This window comes from Camelus dromedarius, chromosome 3 (assembly GCF_036321535.1).
Source record: "Camelus dromedarius isolate mCamDro1 chromosome 3, mCamDro1.pat, whole genome shotgun sequence".
NCBI lineage: Eukaryota > Metazoa > Chordata > Mammalia > Artiodactyla > Camelidae > Camelus > Camelus dromedarius.
Genome location: NC_087438.1, coordinates 78,404,817 through 78,424,685, shown reverse-complemented (window position 1 = coordinate 78,424,685; position 19,869 = coordinate 78,404,817). Strand labels below are relative to the sequence as shown.

Sequence of the window (19,869 nt, the reverse complement as noted above, 5' to 3'; positions counted from 1 at the left end):
GCAATTTTAATTTATACTTGAGTTAGAAAAATACTAGAAGTAGAAGGTTAATAAAGGTGACCATGGGGGTCACCATCAGAATTGATCATAATGTCATCTATCATTACGAAAAGAGACTGAAAATCAGAGAATAAATCAGTTTCCCCAGGTAACTAAAAATAAGGCCACCACTACTCCTTGGGACATAACTGTCAATGTCTCTCAGAAATGAAGACTCCTACTTTAGTGTTTAATTCACCTTCCATAATTCTATTTCATAAATACATTTAAGGGCAAATTAATTGCCAATCTATCTAAAAAGAAATGCAGTCTCTTAGTTTAAGTCAAACTCTTGAACTTTTATTTTGTTTGAGACATTTTTCCCTGTTAAGCTTGTTCATTATAACTGGTGTATCTATCTAAAATAGCTGGCATTCAATGCCAGAAAAAGAGAAAAAAAAATTGTGAAGTATGCTCCACTTGTGAAGTATGTTCAAGTTCATTCCTGGGACTCAGTCCTCTTTCAGCCTTTACCCTCAGAAGCTTTGTTTCTGGCTTTAAAATGAGGGCTTATTTCTCTTCGTCCCATTTTCAGATTTTCAAATGTTTTCTAAGATCCCAATTGCTTCCATCTTTCTTAGTAGCACCACAATAGTACTACGATATCTTTTGAATAAATAAACCTAAACAAAACAAGGTTATCTTTGCTTTGTTTTTTAAAAACACTGTATGGGTGTGTGTATGGAGACATTTAACTGTTGTTCCCATTTCTTCATCTGCTACATCAAATAATCACAAATAGAATTTGTAAGGAAAAGCCTTTTATAAATTTATAACATTTGAAAAAATTTCAGGAATTTAGATGTGAAACGCATGCCTACACAAGGTAATTAACATAAAGATAAAAAACAAGGGCATTTTAAGAAAGAGGAGTTGACTATGCCAGAGAATGTAATTGCTGTGTTTGAATACTAAGTTCAATTGAGAGCTCCCAGACCACAAAAGCAAAAAAGGACATGCAAAAGGTGATTGCAGAAACCTTAGTAGATGGTAAAAGGAAATAAGCTCATAGTTCACACTGTTTAGGAACCAAAATTCTAAAAAGAAATCATCATTATCATATGAATCCCTGTGAAGATGAACACTAAGTAATATAATGGAAAATACCTTCATCTGGAGTTCTGAAGAGGAATCAATTTGTCTCTATTTCTAGGAAACCATATATTTCTGAAGCTTTACCTTTTCTATTGTTTTAATAAATCTAATCTAATTTAATTTAATTATCTAATCATTACAATAATTTAAATAGCTTAGGAAATTTAATTTCTCTTTGCAGTGTTTTCTTTTGTTGTTATATTCAGAAACAATCTATTTTTTTTTAATATTGGGGCATTAGGCAGTGTACTATAAAATATTTATTATGATATAAATTATTATGACTTATTGCTATTTTTGTCTTTTATTTTTGAAAGTAAAAAATCATAACACTTGTAAAGAGAAAATATAAATGACAGACTTTACATGTAAAAAAAAAAGAAAGTTTAAATTATATAAACCCCAAAATCACTTTTTTTCTTGTAGATGACTGACAACATTCTACAACTGAGCCCTTAATAAAATAACGAAGAGGTCACAGTGTAAAAATCATGAATATACACTTTTAAAGAAAGAAGTTGAATAAGAAAGCTCATTTTACATACCAGAAATGGAGCAACATAAATTACCAAAATGTAAATTTCAGACATTACACTGCTACTTGGTCTGTGTTTTGTTAAAAGAAAATATAGCACCTATTTTCAATTACTGACAATTACTGAATTTTCTCCCAGAAGCAGAATACAACATCATGATTTTATTTCAAAGCTTTAGGTAGATGGTTAAAGGTTATACGTTTTGAGCTGACTGCTTTTTAAATGTGTTTGGTTGGCAACATTTTCAAAATGTGAAATGCAGTCACTAAATTTAGCTTTACTGTATCACTGCGGTAAATGCAATATTCAAGATTTTCTCTTGGACTCCACATGCTAATAACTTTTACCTAAATATATTTTGTTTATTTCACCTAACGGGACCTCAAAAGTAATTCCTATGTTCTTCAGTTTATTTTGAGACTTATACTGAGAGGAGACTCTATGTTCAATAGTTTTTTAATGAAATAGAATTTGATTTCAAATAAATTAAAAAGGTATCTCAAGACTGAAATTCTTTTGTTCCCACATGGTGTGTACCTGAGATTCAAAGCTCTTAATCACTTAAATGAAAATGTATTTCCTTGTTTTTTCATCCTTCCCTAAATTACACATATCTATCAATACAAATTCTAAGACTTGAGACTTTTTCTTTTTATCATAATAATCATGTCTGACACACAGCAAGCACTCAATGCTGATGGAATGAATGAATGAATGAATCACCTAACACACATCTACTGTGTTCCAAGAACTAAGTTTCATCTATACCTTCACATGTACCTCACATGCACATGTTTTATATTTGCTCATCACTGTAATACTGCAAGTGAGGGATTATAATCCTTATTCACAAAAAGGAAAGATGTATGTAGAGGTTAATTCAAAACCCGTATCAGACAGCTAAGCATGAAAGAACAGGGTTTCATTTTAAAAAACTAGGTTTTTTTTTTTCCTGGTTCCAAATTTGAGTATTTTTCTACTAAGTCTGCTATTAAAGTATTAGGGTACTTATGGTAATTCTTTAATTAAATTAAAAATTCTGTCAAGTGCGCAGTACAATGATCAGAGTTCTGGAGGATAGATGTATGCACTTGAGCTCCGCCTTCATGAGTTTAGGATCTACTGAGAAGACAGCTGTGTGGACGACTAATGATGTTGTTATTGTGGAAATCAGAATGGGGAAAGTGTGAGTCCCATAGGACAGAACACTGTAGAGGCATGAATATGGAGAAAGTCACTTTTGAGGGGAAGATCCAATAATGCTTCATGAATTCAGAAGAGTTGGAACTAGGTTGTGAAGAGTAAGTACCATCTGCCAGGTAACAGTATTTTCAGCAGAGGGAATAGCAGGAGCAAAAGCAAGGAAGCAGGGGGAAAAAAAAGCAAGGAAGAAGGAAGACATTGTACACGCAACATTCACAACTGCATTCATCCATTCATTCAATAACTGATTGACTGCCATAAATGCTGGACATACAACAAGCTAGACAAAGTACTCACCTAAAAGGGCTTACATTCTAGAGGTAAACAGAGTAAAATATCAGGAAAAAAAAAACAAATGAAGAAAAATTCTCAGAGAGTATTAAGATTTTAAAGAGAATTAAAACAGTATTTTGTATTGAGTAGTCAGGAAAAGGAAAACGTTGAAATCAAAGAAATCCAAAAGGGTCTACTAAAATTAGATGCTCACATTTGACCTTGCAATCTTTGCCTACACAAGAATAGCTGTTGAAGAAGATTTGTTATGAACGATAGCACCAAGAACAAAACAGGCATCATCTTAATAAGTACCAGCTGCTATGAAACATTATGCAGCTATTTACAAGAATGAGTTAGAGCTCTCTTTTTATTGATCTCAAGGGACAGCCATGATACATGGCTCTAATAAAGACCAAGTTACAAAACACGATCAGATTAAGGGGAAAGCTACATGATTATATTAAGCACTGGGAAGATTACAGGAAATAGGCACGTTAAAATGCTGCTGACACAGTATAAATTGGTCAACTTTACTGTAGAGAATTTGACAGTATTTATCATATTAAGAATGTTCATATAACTTGATTCAATATTTTTTAAAATGAAACACTAAAAGATTCTTATATGCTCTGTGTTTTAAGAATATTTAATTGATGGCTTCCCTTATGTTAAAACATATTTTTCGAAAATTTAAATAAATGCATTGGTATATTTTTCTACTGAAGAAAACAGGAATGTTTTTTCTTTCTCCTATCCAATAATCAGCACTGAATCTTCCCCCAACCCCCTGACTATTCCTTCTGGTGAAATCTTCGGGGATTTTAGTCCCAGATTTTTTTTTTTTTTCAATGAAGGATAATTACATAGACTTTACTACAAGCTTTCCCAGTTCATTTGCTCCCCAGTCTATGTCCCTCTTTAATTCATTTTTGTTTTGCCAGAGTACAAGCTTAAATACATTGCAGAGGGCCTGAAGTTAGTATATTTCTGAGACTTAGCATACTTCTTAATGTCCTATTTTATATTCACATTCCAGTGTTAATGTGGTTGGCTATAAGATTTCAGGTTCAAAATCAATTTCCCTCCAAACTTGAAATTTTGCCCCACTTAGGATTTTTCATCATTATGTCAAATGCAAACCTAATTCTTTTTTTTTTTTTTCTTTGTAGACATTTGGGATTTTTTTTTTCTTGAATCTTGGTGCTCTCAAAATTTACCATTTGACGTTTAGATTCATTCATTCATTTGATAACTATTTATTGAGCACCTACTACATGCCAAGCACTTGTTTTAACTGCTAGGAATATGATATAGAACACCACAGACAAAAGTATGTGTCTCTTATTATATAATCTACTGGCAGCTTGGGGGGCCCTTTTAATTAGTACTGTACTACACAGTAAAAATGCTTTATAAATAATCTCTTTGATTATTTCTTCCATTGCACTCTCTTTCTTCTATGTACTTGGAATGCATAGAAGACCCAATTTCAATGTAACATAAATTTTTTTGTCATTTTCATCTATTTCTTATTCTCTATCCTGAAGAAAATCTTGACTTGTTACCTTTTCCTTTAGCTTTGTCTATTCTGCCTTTAAGCTAACTAATGAGATCTTTCATTTCTACCAAGATATTTACATTGGTATAAATACTGTTGTTGATTCATGTTATTCTGTGTGAATTAAATTCATCTGCTTTCTTTTTTCCCCACCTTTCTTCTGTCCTGAATTATTATTCTATAAAACTGATTATTTTCACTATTTTATCAACCACAGAAAAACAAAGGAGAAAAAAATGACAGCATGAAGATTAAACAATATGCTACTAAAAAAGCAATGGGTCTATGATGAAATCAAAGAAATTTTAAAAAATACTTTGATACAAAAGACAATGAAAACACAACCACACAAAATCTATGGGATATGGCAAAGGCAGTCCTAAGAGAGAATTCATAGTGATACAGGCTTTCCTCAAAAAACAGTAACAATCTCAAGTAAACAACGTAACCTAACACCTCAAAGAATTACAAAAAGAATAGCAAACAAAACCTAAAGTCAGCAGAAGGAAGGAAATAATAAAGATCAGGGAGGAAATAAATAAAATAGAGATAAAAAAGAAATAGAAAAAAATCAATCAAACCAAGAGCTGGTTTTTCAAAAGAGTAAACAAACTTAACAAACCTCTGGCAAGCCCACCAAGAATAAAAGAGAACATTAATAAATAGAATAAGTAGAATAAGAAAGGCAAATGGAGAAATTACAACCAAAATCACAGAAATACAAAAAAAAAAAAAAGAGAGAGAGAGAGAGAAATACTATTAACAACTATATGGAAACAAACTGGACAACCTAGAAGAAATGGGTAATTTTCTGGAAATAAGCAGTCCACCAAGACTGAATCAAAAAGAACCAGGCCACTTGAACAGATCAATCACTAGAAATGAAATAGAATCAGCAATAAAAAAAACCTCTCTACAAACAAAAGTCCAGGACAAGATTATTTTAAAATTACCACTTATTTATAATTACCATGAGATTTATTTTTCTTCCCATAATGACTCTTTAAAAACAGATGTTGTATCATCTTCCCAATATCAACTATAGTTTCTTAACTTTTTGGGGGTTGTTTACTCAAATAACTAAATTCTCAGGTGTAAAGTCACCTATTTGATGAATTTGGTGACTCTCTTTCATGGTAACAGACTTCCTCATGCAATGCTTGGCTGTCTGGTCAGCTGTGTATTCCAGAGCCACTATTTGACCTGGTCCTTTCTTGGACAGTTACCTCAGATGTTTGTGGGGCAAGAGCAGTGCACGTATTACAGGCAAGTTTGCAGCCAGTCTTCTACTCTCTGGCTCCAAGGCCCTGCTGGGGGGTCACTAGCCATGCAAGGGACTTTCTCTCTGGCCCCACAGCCTACACTCATCACTTGACCTTGACAGCAAACTGCTACTGTCCACTCCTCAGCACCTTTAGAGATAAAAGGAGGGACTGACTGATTTTCCTCCTCAGAAAGAAATTACCCTATTACTGATCCTAATGTTCCAGAAGCTTTGCCAGCTTCTCATATTCATTGATTTTTAGGTTGCAGCTCCCTGGAAACCACTCCCACATCTGCAGTGGCATTCTCTTGCTTTCTTTTGTGCTGTGCCTCTTCTATTCTGTTGTTCGGCATGAATCAAACTCATCAGCTTTCTTTTCTCCTCATCTGGTTTCTTTCTGTCATGAATGACTATTATTTTATAACATGATTAAGATTATTTTAAAAAAATATATCTTGAGCTAGTTGAAGAAATTTGGGAAAGCACACATCTATCCTGAGAGCACCATCTTTACCCAAAGAACTTCTTTTCAGTCTCCATTAAATTAATTCAGCAAGGAGAAAACCTGTTCTCTGAGATAATAGGTTATTTTATCTAAAATGTGAAAGCCCGAAGTATTAAATATGTTTTTCATGAAATAACCATACAGATGGCAAGCAAGAAAAGTCAGCTTTATTTTTCATTTTCTCCTGTGCTCATTATTACACTATCATCTCTCAGCTTCACATCCACACTTCTATTCTTTATGTGTTGGGATTCTGGGGCTGGGATGCTGCAAACCAGTTCTCTTTGGCTAGCTGGACAACAGGGGGCACTAGAGAGAGAGTAGACAAGAGGAAGGAGAAGAGACACTGCCCTTATCAGTTATTTCCTGTTCCTGTTTTGATTCCTGTTACTCTCAGCATCATCCAACAAAGACACACCTGATGGTGGCTGGTTATTCCAGGAGTGCAGCTGATTCCAGCTGCATTTTTCTCCAACACTGGTGCGACAACATCACTATAGCTTCTCACTGGCCCAGCTGCAGCTAACTGGTACCCCCTCTTCAACAGTCTGGTTCCTGGTCCCATGTACACCACTGTGGAGTTCCTGAGGCATTCACACAGCTCGGCCACGCACTCTCCTCAGAAGTCTCAGCCCAAGTGCTGTGAGTCCCTCAGCCAAGTTCTCATTCTTAATAACGTTAATCCCTACCCTTAATTTTCTCAGCTCTACAGATGGTCTGTGACATAGTGTTCCCTTTTCCAGATGTCCAATTCCTGGATGATCATTAACTTAAATTCTCCTGATAAAATTATTATGACTTCTGTCACCTAAGTGGACTCTGAATAATCTACTTCCCTACCTATGATAGCTTTTTCAAGTGTTCAGTGAGACTTCAATCCTATTGTCAAAATAACCACTAATTTTATTACACATGAAAAATGTTATGGACTATATGCTATACTGAAACATCTAAAAATATGATTAAAGGAAAATGGACACGGTCTCTTTCTCCCCTAATTTCAAATAAATGAGTTTGAAAGGGTAAATTAAAGGATTCCCATAACATTTTTCTCTAAACAAGTTTTTCTGTAGCCTCAAAGCACCAAAATCCTCTGTATATCTTTGGAAATCTTTTCATTCCAGTAAATATGGGTAATTTTTCTATCCAAGCCTGGGAAAGCATTAATGTCAAACGATGGATGCTACCCACTGAAGTATAACTGTCCAGGGATTTGTATTTCTTTAAGTCTTGATCTAAATTATACATCTTTTTTTTTAAAAGTAGCAAAAGAGAGGAAAAATTGATTAGATATTTATTAAGTTCATGTTTTATTTCTGTAGAAAATCACTGGACGCTAACTAGATGTTAGTAGTCGAAAAGATGGAAGGCATGAAAACAGAAGAGACTTCAATGTGGATAAATAAGCCTAGACTTTTATCCTGATGCCTTAAGTGGTTATTAAATATTTGAGTCCAAACATACACTCTCTGTGGCAGCTCAGTCTCAGCAAGTAGCCACATCACCAGTCTTAAGAATCAAAAACTCCATAGGAAACAACACCACCACATATACAAGACCTGTACTTTTCCAGAGCTGACTTACCAAGAAGTACCAAGTAAAACATACTTTGCGAATAGAACCACCTGCTTCACAAAAAGTCTGGCTTTTCATATTGATGTTTCACAAAGCCTTGGCAGCCATGAGAGTATGAACAAAAGCCATGCCTTTCTCAGGTAATCAGAAAATTAAGTAAGGGACCTTAACAATTAGTGCTGGTACCTTAAATGTGCCCAACTACTAACTGCCAATCTGGGTAATGAGCAACAGTGTAAGGAAATCATCATTACTCCGCCAAGACGATGATTTTACCACCAGGATGGAGCTGCCAGCCCATCTTTGAGATTGCCCTAAATAAATGCTAGGACAGCAAGACAGCCTGGACACAGAAATTGCCTCTGGACTGAAGGTGAGAAGCATCCGTCTGCATGTTTCATATAAAAATAACTGGGTGACAGATCCTGAAACAATTACTCATTAAGAATTTTGTCTTTAAAAACATGTGTCTCCTTTCCAAAGAAGAACAAGGTTTTTGTTGTTATCCCCCAAAATAAGTACCTTTTTTAACCTGACATTAATTTTTCAGGACCAAAAAAGAACTCCCAGAAAACTCTTATCTCCCACAATTATTCTTTGAAGCTTGTCATAAGATTTTAAAAATGTAGACTTTATAACATGTTTTTAATTACAACTTCATTTTTATCACTCTCTTCTGATAAAAACGAAGGCTATGAATCTCTGTGCTGATAACTAATCCTACCAAAATGCTGGAAACCAGTCTTAAAATTTAAATAAGAATATATTTATTCACTCAATAAAATTTTTTAGCGCCTTTTACATGACAGGCACTTTTGTAATCACAGAATGAGCCTACCCAAGGGTTACAAAGACAAATAAACAATTACTGTCTGTTCTTTTCCCCTCCTATTATGGAAATATCAACCGTCTTACCTCTTCTTAGGGCAGTGGTAGTCAGCTAGTAGGAAAATGGCCAGTGAATGGTTGAAAAAGAGCAAGTCACTATATTGAAAATAACTGAAACCATAGGCAGAGAGGAGGGTTCAAATGAAGTAATTCTGACCTAAGTTTAACCATCTTTTTTCAGTAAAATCACTCTGCTTTACATTGGAAGTAAATGCACATATTTTACTCACCGTTACTGCTTATACCCCACTCCATTCCTTAGATTCACTTTTTCTCTTGCTGGAGTCCATCCTTTTGTAGTTCCCAGCAAGAATCTGTAAGAGGTAAAATGTGTTAGATTTTGTCTAAAACTTTATTTCATCCTTACTCCTGAATGATAATGTAGTGCTTACAGTCCTCAGGCTGTGAATCCCCTCTCCTTAGCATTTAAAGAGTTTATTCTGTTGCCTTCTAGGATGTTATTATCACACACATATGGGAAAAAATTACAGTCAGCATAATTCTCGTTATTTTGCAGAAAATCAGGAAAACATATTTTAATTAGATTCTTCTGTTTTTCACCTACAGCCATATCATGGACGGTTCTGTAATTCCTGCCCTATACAAAAGAATATGGTTAAGGGAACAAGTGGAGACTATAAACTAGGTCATAAGCTACTCACTCAAGTCATGAAATTAAAGGACGGTATCTGCCAGAAAGTACTGTTTTCTGTTTCAAGTAGAAGTGTCGATATAGGGTGGTGGTGTTACTATATTGTACATAAGACTGAATTTATTTCTCATATTTACCACTTAAATCACTATCTGAAGATCTATGTCTTTGTTCAATTCAGAAGACACACTCTCATTTCTTCAAATCTAGTCTCTTTCCCATTGCTATATCTCTTATTTTTGGAAAATGTATTAGGTACATATTAGAACTTCTCAAACTATTTTCTGATCTAGATCTTAAATTTTATTTTCACTTTATTTTTTCAAACTTTCAGTGTTTCGTTCTGGGTCTTCCAATTTATTATCTCTTTAATTGTGCTCACCTGTTAATTAAAACAAGATAGTAATTTTCATTTTCAGAATCTCTAATTGGTTATTTTTTGTTTTCCCTGTTTTTGAGTCACATCTGTCTCTCATGATTCCTTTTTCTTATATTTCAAAAATACTTATTCTTTAAAAATCTGTTTTGGGAGACTGACTTAGTATTTGTATTTCTCTGAATGATAATTCACCAGCTAACTGACTTTATCAGCCATCTTTCATGAGGTTTTGTTTCCTCTTCTTGAGTAAGACTGCTCTCTCCTTTTGCTCACTGTCATAGTGGTGTAGCACCTAGATACTTTAAACACATATTTTAAAATATTTTGTCTAGCATTGCTCTGTTGGAGGTGATGAGAGAGGTGGACAATGCATCAATTAACAATGCCACTTAAAACAGAAAACATATTTCTAATGTCTTACTTGTTAAACCAGAAGGTACTAAAAAATATTTTATTTATTCGCAAAGTTAGCATTCAGAACTTTCTTCTAAAAGACCAATGTTACTAACTACACAGTTCAGAAATCAGCAAACTATGACCTAATCCAAACTGCCACCTGATTTTTAAGGCCCATCAGCTGAAAACTGTTTTCACATTTTTAAGGAATTGTCAAAAAACAAAGAATCATGTGCAATAAAGACCATACTTGGCCTTTTACAGAAAAAGTCTGCTAGCCCCTGATATAGTTTACCTATGGATGCCATCTCAACGATTTTGTTCTCTGATTTTTTAGAACAAATTTTATTTTTTTTTTAGAGCAGTTTTAGGTTCACAGCAAAATTCAGTGGAAGGTACAAAGATTTTCTATAAACTCCTGCCCCTACACATGGCAAGGCCTCCCCCATTACAACATCCTTCATTGGAGCGTTATTGGTTGCATTTGACCAACCTACACTGACCTATCATTATTACCTAATGCACATAGTTTACGTCAGGATTCATTCTTGGTGTTGTACACTCTATGGGTTTGGACAGATGCATGATATTTATCTACTGCCACAGAATCATACAGAATAGTTTTACTGCCCCCCAAATCTTCTGTGCTCCACCTGTTCATCCCTCCCTTCCCACTAGCCTTTTCCAGAATGTCATATAGCTGGAATCCTATATGTCACGTAGCCTTTTCAGATTTGCTTATGTCTTTTAGTAATATGCCTTTATAGTTCCTCCATTTCTTTTCACAGCTTGAGGGCTCATTTTTCTTAGTACTAAATAATATTCCATTGTATGTACCACTGTTTGTTTATCCATTTATCTTGGAAGAACATCTAGGTCCCTTCAAAGTTTTGGCAATTACAAAGAAAGCTGCTATGAACACCTGTGTACAGGTTTTTGTGTGGATATGTTTTCAACTCCTTTTGGGTAAATACAAAGGAGAATGATTGCTGAATCTTATGTTAAGAGTATGTTTAGTTTTCTGTAAGAAACCACCAAACTGTCTTCCAGAATGGCTGTACTATTTTGCATTCCCACCAGCAATGCCTGAGAATTCCTGTTGTTCTATATCCTCTCCAGCTTATGGTGTTGTCAGTGTTCGGATTTGCCCATTTTAACAGGTGTGTAATGATTTCTCATTGTTTTAATTTGTATTCTCTGATGACATATGGTGTTGAACATCTTTTCACGTGCTTATTTGTCACCTGGGTATCTTCTTTGATGAGATATCTATTAAAGTCTTTGGTGTATTTTAAAATCAGGTTGGTTGTTTTATTTTTGTGTTTTAAGAATTCTTTGTATATTTTGGCTAACAATTGTTTATCATACATGTCTTTTGCAAATGTTTCCTCCCATTCTGTGGCTTATCTTTTCATTCTCTTCACTGTCTTTCATACAGCACAAAATTTTTATTTTCAATGAACTCCAGTTTATCACTTCTTTCTTTATAATTGTGCCTTTGGCGTTTTATCTAAAACTCATGGTTATCTAGATTTTCTCCTATGTTATTTCCAGGATTCTTATAACTTTGCATTTTATATTTAGGTCTGTGATCCATTTTGAGTTATTTTTGTGAGGAGTGTAAGGTCTGTGTCTAGATTCATTTTTTTGCATGTGGATGTCCAATTGTTCCAGCACCATTTGTTGAAAAGACCATCTTTTCTCCATTATATTGCCTTTGATCTTTTGTCAAAGATCAGTTGACTATATTTATGTGGGGGCTATTTCTGGGCTATTATATTCCATTGATATGTTTGACCATTTTTTTGCCAATACCATACTGTCCTAATCACTATAGCTTTCCAGGAATTTTTGAAGCCAGGTAGTGTCAGTCTTCTAAATTTGTTCTTCTTCTTTAATATTGTGTTAGGTACTTGGGGTTTTGCCTCTCCATATAAATTTTAGAGTCATTTTGTCAATGTCCACAAAATAATCTGCTGGGATTTTGATTAGGATTGTACTGAATCCACAGATCAAGCTGGGAAGAACTGATATCTTGAGTTTCCTATCCATAAACACTGACTATCTCTCCATTTATTCTTTGATTTCTTTCATCAGAGTTTTGTAGTTTTCCTTATATTGTACATATCTTGTTAGATTTATTCCTAAGTATTTAATTTTGGGGGGTGCTCATATATAAGGTGTTCTGTTTTTAATTTGAAATTCACCTGTTCATTGCTGTTATATAGGAAAGCAATTTACTTTTGTATATTAATCTTGTATCCTACAACTTCCCTATAATTGCTTATTAGTTCCAGGAAATTTTTGGCAATTTTTTTGGATTTTCAGCATAGACAGTCATGCCACCTGTGAACAGTTTTATTTCTTCCTTACCAATTTGAATACCTTTTATTTCCTTTTCTTTTCTTATTGCATTATTTTGGACTTCCAGTAAGTTGTTGAAAAGCAGTAGTGACAGGAAACATCTTTGCCTTGTTCTGGATCTTAGTGTGAAAGCTTTAAATTTCTCACCATTAGATATGCTGTTAGTGGTATATTTTTGTAGGTGATCTTTATCAAGTTGAGGAAGTTTCCCTCTTCCTAGTTTAATGAGAAAACAATTTGAGTGGGTGTTGGATTTTATCAAATGCTTTTTTGCATCTATTGATACCATATCAATGGTTTTATTTTAAAAAAATACCTGGAGTGAAACTCAGGAATTTCCCTTTTACCTTACAACATCAGATCGTTCTGATTCCTTTGAGATACCCTGTCCTAGGAAGTCCATACATCCAACGGGCTTTTGGGACACTTTGAGAACCACCAAATGAAGTTTTCCCAAAATATTTATAACTGAGTCAAAACAATTGAGCATCATTCCCTGTCAATGACTACAGACCTGTGTGTTAACAATTATCTCCTATGTTAGTCCATCCCAAATACCATATGTAAGTGCAGTCTCCTTTCTCAGACCAAAACTGGAGAAACAAGTTATTTCCTGTTTTTCACTTTTTTCTCACATTGCTGAAATTTCACACTATTTTCTTTTCTTGGTATAGTAATTATAGACTGAAGAGACAAAGTAAAGTTATTGGCTGGAAAAAAAAAAAGGGTCATTAAATCAAGAAGATTTGAAAACCACAGCCAGAGGAGAATCCCAGTGGAAGTAAATTCATCAGACCAAACATAACATTCTTTTCAATGAAATAACTGAGTTCTGCATCAGAATTAAAAAGAACCAAATGCTTTGTTTCTGAGTATAGTTTGGATAGCAGGCCAGTTTTAAAAAATACTTTCAATTCTAGACATTGGAGCCCTAAAACATGTTCATTTCTTAGTCTTATTCTAGATATTAAAAACCACTCAAAAGTTTTATCCCACACAAAAATGTTCCAGGGTAAATTTACATCAACTTTGTAACATAAAGGTGCAAGAAGAGCTTCTAAAATTGCTTGCAGGGCTAGTTTTCAAACATGTGAAGGCCATGGGTGACTTTCAGTTGGTGATGAGAGAACAGTCCATCCTTGCCATGTTTCTTTTCTCAGGCAGGAGGTCCAGGAACTAATTGGTGCAGAAACACAGGTAGAAATTTCGATGGGCAGAGAGAGTAGCTCAAGGAGGGAATGGAAACGGAGGTCTGACTTGTAACACAGTTTTGCGTCTTGGGTTCTAATCCGATTTACTGATTTAAATATAGTGACTACATTTGACTATTTTTCAAAGCCTAGAGACAGCATGATCCCTTCCTGCCTTAGAGTCTTAGTCCATAATCATGCTGAAAGTCTTTTATGTTACAGAGCATCAGGAGTATGTTTCACAGTGAAGAAAGAAAAGTAAGTCTCCTTTGCTTTTCTTTATACAGCTACCAGCTTCTTTCTCCAAGCTGAATATAAAGTACATTTTCCACTTTAAAATCACCCTTTAGGAACTGTGTTCTTATACACTGTGGCAGAGAAGATAAAAGTGATTATAGTTTCTACCCTAAGCCTCGGATCCTGGTTATAGCTGACAAGTCTATGCTGTAGTAGGAATAAAATCTTAAATGATTGCTATCTTGCTGGCTTCCTATACAATACAAAGACAAACCTTGAAGCAAGTACTTTTGAAAAACTGAAATGTTTCATTAAGTCTATTCGAGTTATGCTTGTGGCAAAGCAAAATCACTGTCACCAAACTAGTACATTTCTCCTCCTTCTTCAATTCTTGATTTATGTGGAAGTGATAAGTAACCCTTTCCTCTGATCTTGGTTCCAAAGGGTAAATATGAGAGATAACATCTGGTAGTATTCATTTGGAACTGATGATACCATCTGTTTCTTGTTACTGAAACCATGTGGCCATAGCCTAAAAGTTAATCATTGATGACTTTACTGAATTACTCCTTTCGATTAACATTGAGGTTGCTGTTAATTTTTCCTGATAAAATAGTTCTTGTGTTTGTTTGTTTTTAAGCTGTTAGAAGACTGACAGGCACTCCAGTTGCAGCTTCCTCTTGTCCAAATGGCAAATGCTGATTTTGGTGGCCATTAGTCCATTTTCATTATTCATTCTTTGAAAGCAAGCATCTGGCCCACATGGGGAGACCCAGCCTCACCAAAGGAGCACAGTGAGGAGCCCAGGAAGAACCTGCACAAGCAGCAGGCAGCCCTCCATCTCATTCGTCCTCAAGCACTGCCACTGCCTGTGCCAATGTCCTCTCCTGCTGAGTCAGGTTCTCATGCCTGACTATCTCATGTGAGGTTTGAAATGCCCAAGCGTTCACTGACTCTCTGCCTCAGAACAAGAGTGTAACAATCTTTCCGGCTGAAGCAGAATTCAGCTTAATTACTAGGTGTTCATTATTTCTACTTTTTTAAATTATCTGAGGCAAGGATAGATAAACTACGGCCAAGAGGCCAAATTAAGCCCACCATCTATTTTTGCAGTTTTATTGGAATACAACTACGCTCATTCTTTACACATTTTCCTATGGCTGTTTTCTTGCCATGATGGTAGAGTTGAGTAATTGCAGAAGACCATGTGGCACATGAAGCTTAAAATATTTACTAACCATCCCTTTAATCATTCCATTATGAACAATGTTTATGGACCCCTGGTCTAGGGTTCTGACACTATTTATTTAGGATTTTCTCTTACTTTCTGTGTGACCTTTTTACAGCTCAGTTTTCTCATCTGTAAACTGAGGATAGAAACAGACCTCACTGACGGGGTTCCTGTGAGGATGAAACTAGATATTGCATGTGAAGCACACAGCACAGGGTCTGCAGAAGCACTCAATACATGTGAGTATTGTTGGGGCCTGAGGTCCTATTTAAAGCTATCAATCTGAACTATTTCTTGTGAGGCAGCTCATACAGAGAAAAAGAGCTTCAAATCTGGGTTCAATCCATATAGTACAGGTTATTAGGTATACTACCTTAAGCAAGTTTTTGTACCTTTATTATACCTATATAAGGAAATAATAAAGCTGCCATGGATGGTGGTTTTACCAGTGAGCTACCCAGTAAACATGGCAGTTTAAATGCATGTTCCCCTCCAATGTTTCCCAATGTCCAACTGAAAAGAGAATAAAAGATTGAAAAGCACAAGCTCTACAAAATCAAAGAGTGCTGGTGAAAAGATGAAGCAGATGAGAAATGCCAACAAATAGTTGCAAGCCAGAAAGCAGACCATTAAGAGGGAACTGGTAAGAGAAAGCCACAAGCTAAATGTGGACAACAGAAGATAAAATGCCAGCCAAGGCACACACTGGAGAAAATGAAAGGGCAGAAAAGGGAGGAACAAAAAATCTCAGAAGGTGGGTGAGTTAAGAAGAGATTAGACACAAATGAATTTATTTACAAAACAGAAACAGACTCACAGACACAGAAAACAAACTTATGGTTACCAAAGGGGAAAAGGGGTGTGGAGGGGATAAATCAGGTGTTTGAGATTAGCAGATACAAACTGCTATATATAAAAAAGATAAACAACAAGGTCCTACTGTATAACACAGGGAACTATATTCAATAGCTTGTAATAAACCATAATAAAAAAGTATATACATATATAACTAAATCACTATGCTGTACACCAGAAATACCACATTGTAAATCAACTGTACTTCAATTAGAAACACAGAGAGAGAGAGAGAGAGAGAGAGAGAGAGAAAGAAAAAACAACAAAAAAAAGAAGCAATTAGGCACTAATCCACTTTTCCTGTCCTGAGACTGGAAGTCTGAAAAGACTGAACCAGAGGGACTAAACAGTGATGCTCACAAGTAGAGGTTGTTGTGCTAAAAATAGATTCCCACCATCTATTCCTGCTTGGCTCCTGGAAGGCTGGCAGTCTTGGCTCCCAAGGAGGAGAGCAAAGGGTTTCTCTGGAGAGAAACTTAACTGCCTCCTGAAACGACACTTCTGTACCAAGACCATGGAGGGTGTGAGTGCCCACCCTCACGTTGCTGTGCAGCTCGGCGAGCAAGCAAGCTTCCAGTGAGCCTCTTAGTCCCTGGTGTTTAAGAATAAACACGAAAGCCCCAAAGGCAATGAAGTAAAGCATCTAATACAAACGACACCAAGACAGACAAACAAAAACTTCTCCTGAGCTCTTTCTTGGCAATTTATTGAAGATGTGCCACATAAGAAAAAAAGAAGTAACCAAAAAAAGGGAGATATGGTTTCCAGAACACACTGGGAAGAAGGTGAGGGTTGGAGTGTGAATTTTAAATCTTCCTGAATTACCCCTACAGACAAAGCAAATAGGATACATTAAATAAAAACTAACAGGACAGACACCATCTACAATAAACCTTGGTGACGACACATTTGCCAACATCATGAGTGGGTAGTAGTAAGACCTGAATTTCCTCAACAGTAGTTTCGGTGAAATGCACTTAGAAAGTGGAGGGGAGGAGGGAGAGACAAAAGAATTTCTAACGGCCTTGAGAGCCAGAGGACCCAAACACTCATACATTTTCTATTGGTTTCCTCGTTTAAAATTAGTTAATAACCTCCTCCACTCCCTGAGCATCTAATTTAAAGGAATGTCCTTTTACTCTCAGCAACACTTCAAAGGCAATTATTAGGCTTATGCTACTTTTCTGTAAACTTACCCACTTCTCTCCCCCATTAATAAATTGTTTTGTAACTGCATTCTGAGCACATACAGCCTTTACCCATACTACTGTGCTCACATAACTCTAGAACATGCATACTATTTACAAAGTGAGAAAAGTTTTGAGGGTGAAGGGGGTCACTACTAATTAGGCCAAGACAAGAGGTATACACTGGACTGTATCAGTGGACTGGATAGATGATCACCCTATGCGTAACAACCATTTGGTCTCACTACCACAGATAAATACGTATGCAATACTTATTACCTGTCCTTACACTGGTATCTCTCTAGTCATTTTGATCTTCTGAAGGCCACTGTCTAGTAAATTCTGCAGGAAGAGCTCATGATAGCAATATACCTTAAGTCTTTGCATGTCTATAAGAGTTCTATTCAGCCTTGACACTTAAAAGTTTAGGTAGACTGAAGATAAAATGTGATTCATATTTTCTTCTGTGAGTATATTTCCATAACAGCTTTACTGAGATGTAATTCATATAGAGTACATTTTACCCACTTAAAGTTCACAATTCAATGGTTTTTAGTATAAATCACCAGGTTGTTCAACCAGCACCACAATCAATTTTAGAACATTTTCATTCAATTAAGTTTTGAATTTTTATTTAAAAAAAGGATTAAAATTTTTATATTAAGGTCTTAAAGTAATTCCTACTACAATATTAAATATATATTAAATTTACACATCACTTCGTCTCCAGTCTGAATTCTTATCTTTCAGGCATGACAAGAACTGGGATCTTTTCCCTTCTCCTTTTGGAGTAACACTGCCAACAGAATGTGAATTATTCTCATTTTTGTTTTAATCTCTGAGCCCATGATGTGATGCTGGTAATGCTATTCTATCCAGACTCACTAAGCAGCATAAAAAGGCCTAGAATCCAGTGCTAATCCCAGTCTCATGCCTAAATTCCCATTGTGGAATTTAGTTCCAACATGCATTGCCTCCTCTAAGCTTTATACATATTTAAATCACTTATGATTGAGATGGAGCTTTTAGTTTAACAACTGAATTTGTTATCTCTTTGATTCTCTGTGATAAGACATCCCTATTCTGTTCTAGCATGCCTCTCAGCATGTAAATAGCAGGGCTGGGTCACTTTGGTGTATTGGGTATCACTGGAGAGATGAGTATCGTTTAAGAAAAGAGTCTACTGTGTTCTTTCCTAAAACTGTCCTCAAGAGGCAAACATAAGCAGTCTGAAAGTCATCCTGAGACACACAGTGTATTAGGAATTTTCCTCTTTGCCTTTCTTCGAGGACAAGGAGAAACTCCTACAATGATTTTTACAAGTGTAAGGGGGTGGGGAGGACAATGATGGTCCCAAATAAGATCTAAATTCAAAGGCTTAAGATGCTGAAAACCAAGCAACACATACATACTGAGAATTTACAGGTCTTTCTGCAAAGATGATGCAATACAATAGGAATGGGTATAGAAAGTTGGCCAACAATTCATGGCCATAGAAAACATGTGTCAATGACCAGAATCATGGAATTACATCAGTGATACACTACTTTCAACTCTTCATTTCACACATGAGGAGACTGAGTCCTAGGAAGGGAAGACTTTGTCTATGGCAGTTTATTCATCAACAAAAAATGCACTGGGTAACAATTTTATCTGTTGATACCACGAGGTAGTGAGAGAGTGGACAACGTGTGGTTCTCTGTAAGTTCAGACAGCAGTTATTATAAGAGGGCTCCTCACAGTCCAGGGTTCTTTCTGTTACAATACAAAGCAGGAAGCAGTCATAAGAGACCAACGCACAAAGACACTTCCCTCAGCTCCCATCAGAATGGCTTTGGAGATAGGATCCATTGTAGATGCTCACTAAATATGTCTTGGGTAAAGGGAAAAGTCTACAAACTGGATCTGGGTGGGCACAGGTGTGAAATTCTAAATGGAAAATACGGACGAAAAGACTCAAAATCAGAAAGAGGAACTATGATTTTGCTGGCTAGTCAACATACTGGCTTGGCCAGAGTTGAGAGACTTTTGGTTAAGAAATGATACAGCGTGAGAGGGGAAACCAGAATGGGGCCAGACCGACAGAAATCCTTGAGTCTGAGGCTGTGATCTGTGACCTTTTTACTCTACTCCATGGGTAAGAGAGACGCACCAGCGTGTTACACAGATGAAAACCAGATTGAAAGGAGGACTCAAGGAGGGCTGCTCTGGTCATATGGGGGACTGACTGGAGTCAGGAGAGGGAGGCAAGACACTGGTAAAGGAGCCACTAAGCCAGTGCTGCTGAGATGGGGAGGGTCTAGAAGGACCAAGGAGGGTGACGGTGAGAAGAGAAAGAAGAAGCTACTTGAGAGAAATTCAAAAGGAAGAAAAATGATCTGGATTTGGTGCTGAAAAAAATATGGAGTGGGAAGGAAGTAAAGGAAATAATGGTAGAAA

At 35.9% G+C, this 19,869-nt stretch overlaps 1 long non-coding RNA gene across 1 annotated transcript in view; it reads right to left on the bottom strand.

The window, feature by feature from the left end:
- The window catches only part of LOC135320273 (uncharacterized), a 235,530-nt gene that overhangs the window by 115,666 nt on the left and 99,995 nt on the right, over positions 1-19,869 (bottom strand). Inside the window, exon 3 of the long non-coding RNA XR_010379518.1 lies at positions 9,170-9,253. This is a non-coding gene — a long non-coding RNA (uncharacterized LOC135320273). The remainder of the gene's footprint in view (positions 1-9,169; positions 9,254-19,869) is intronic.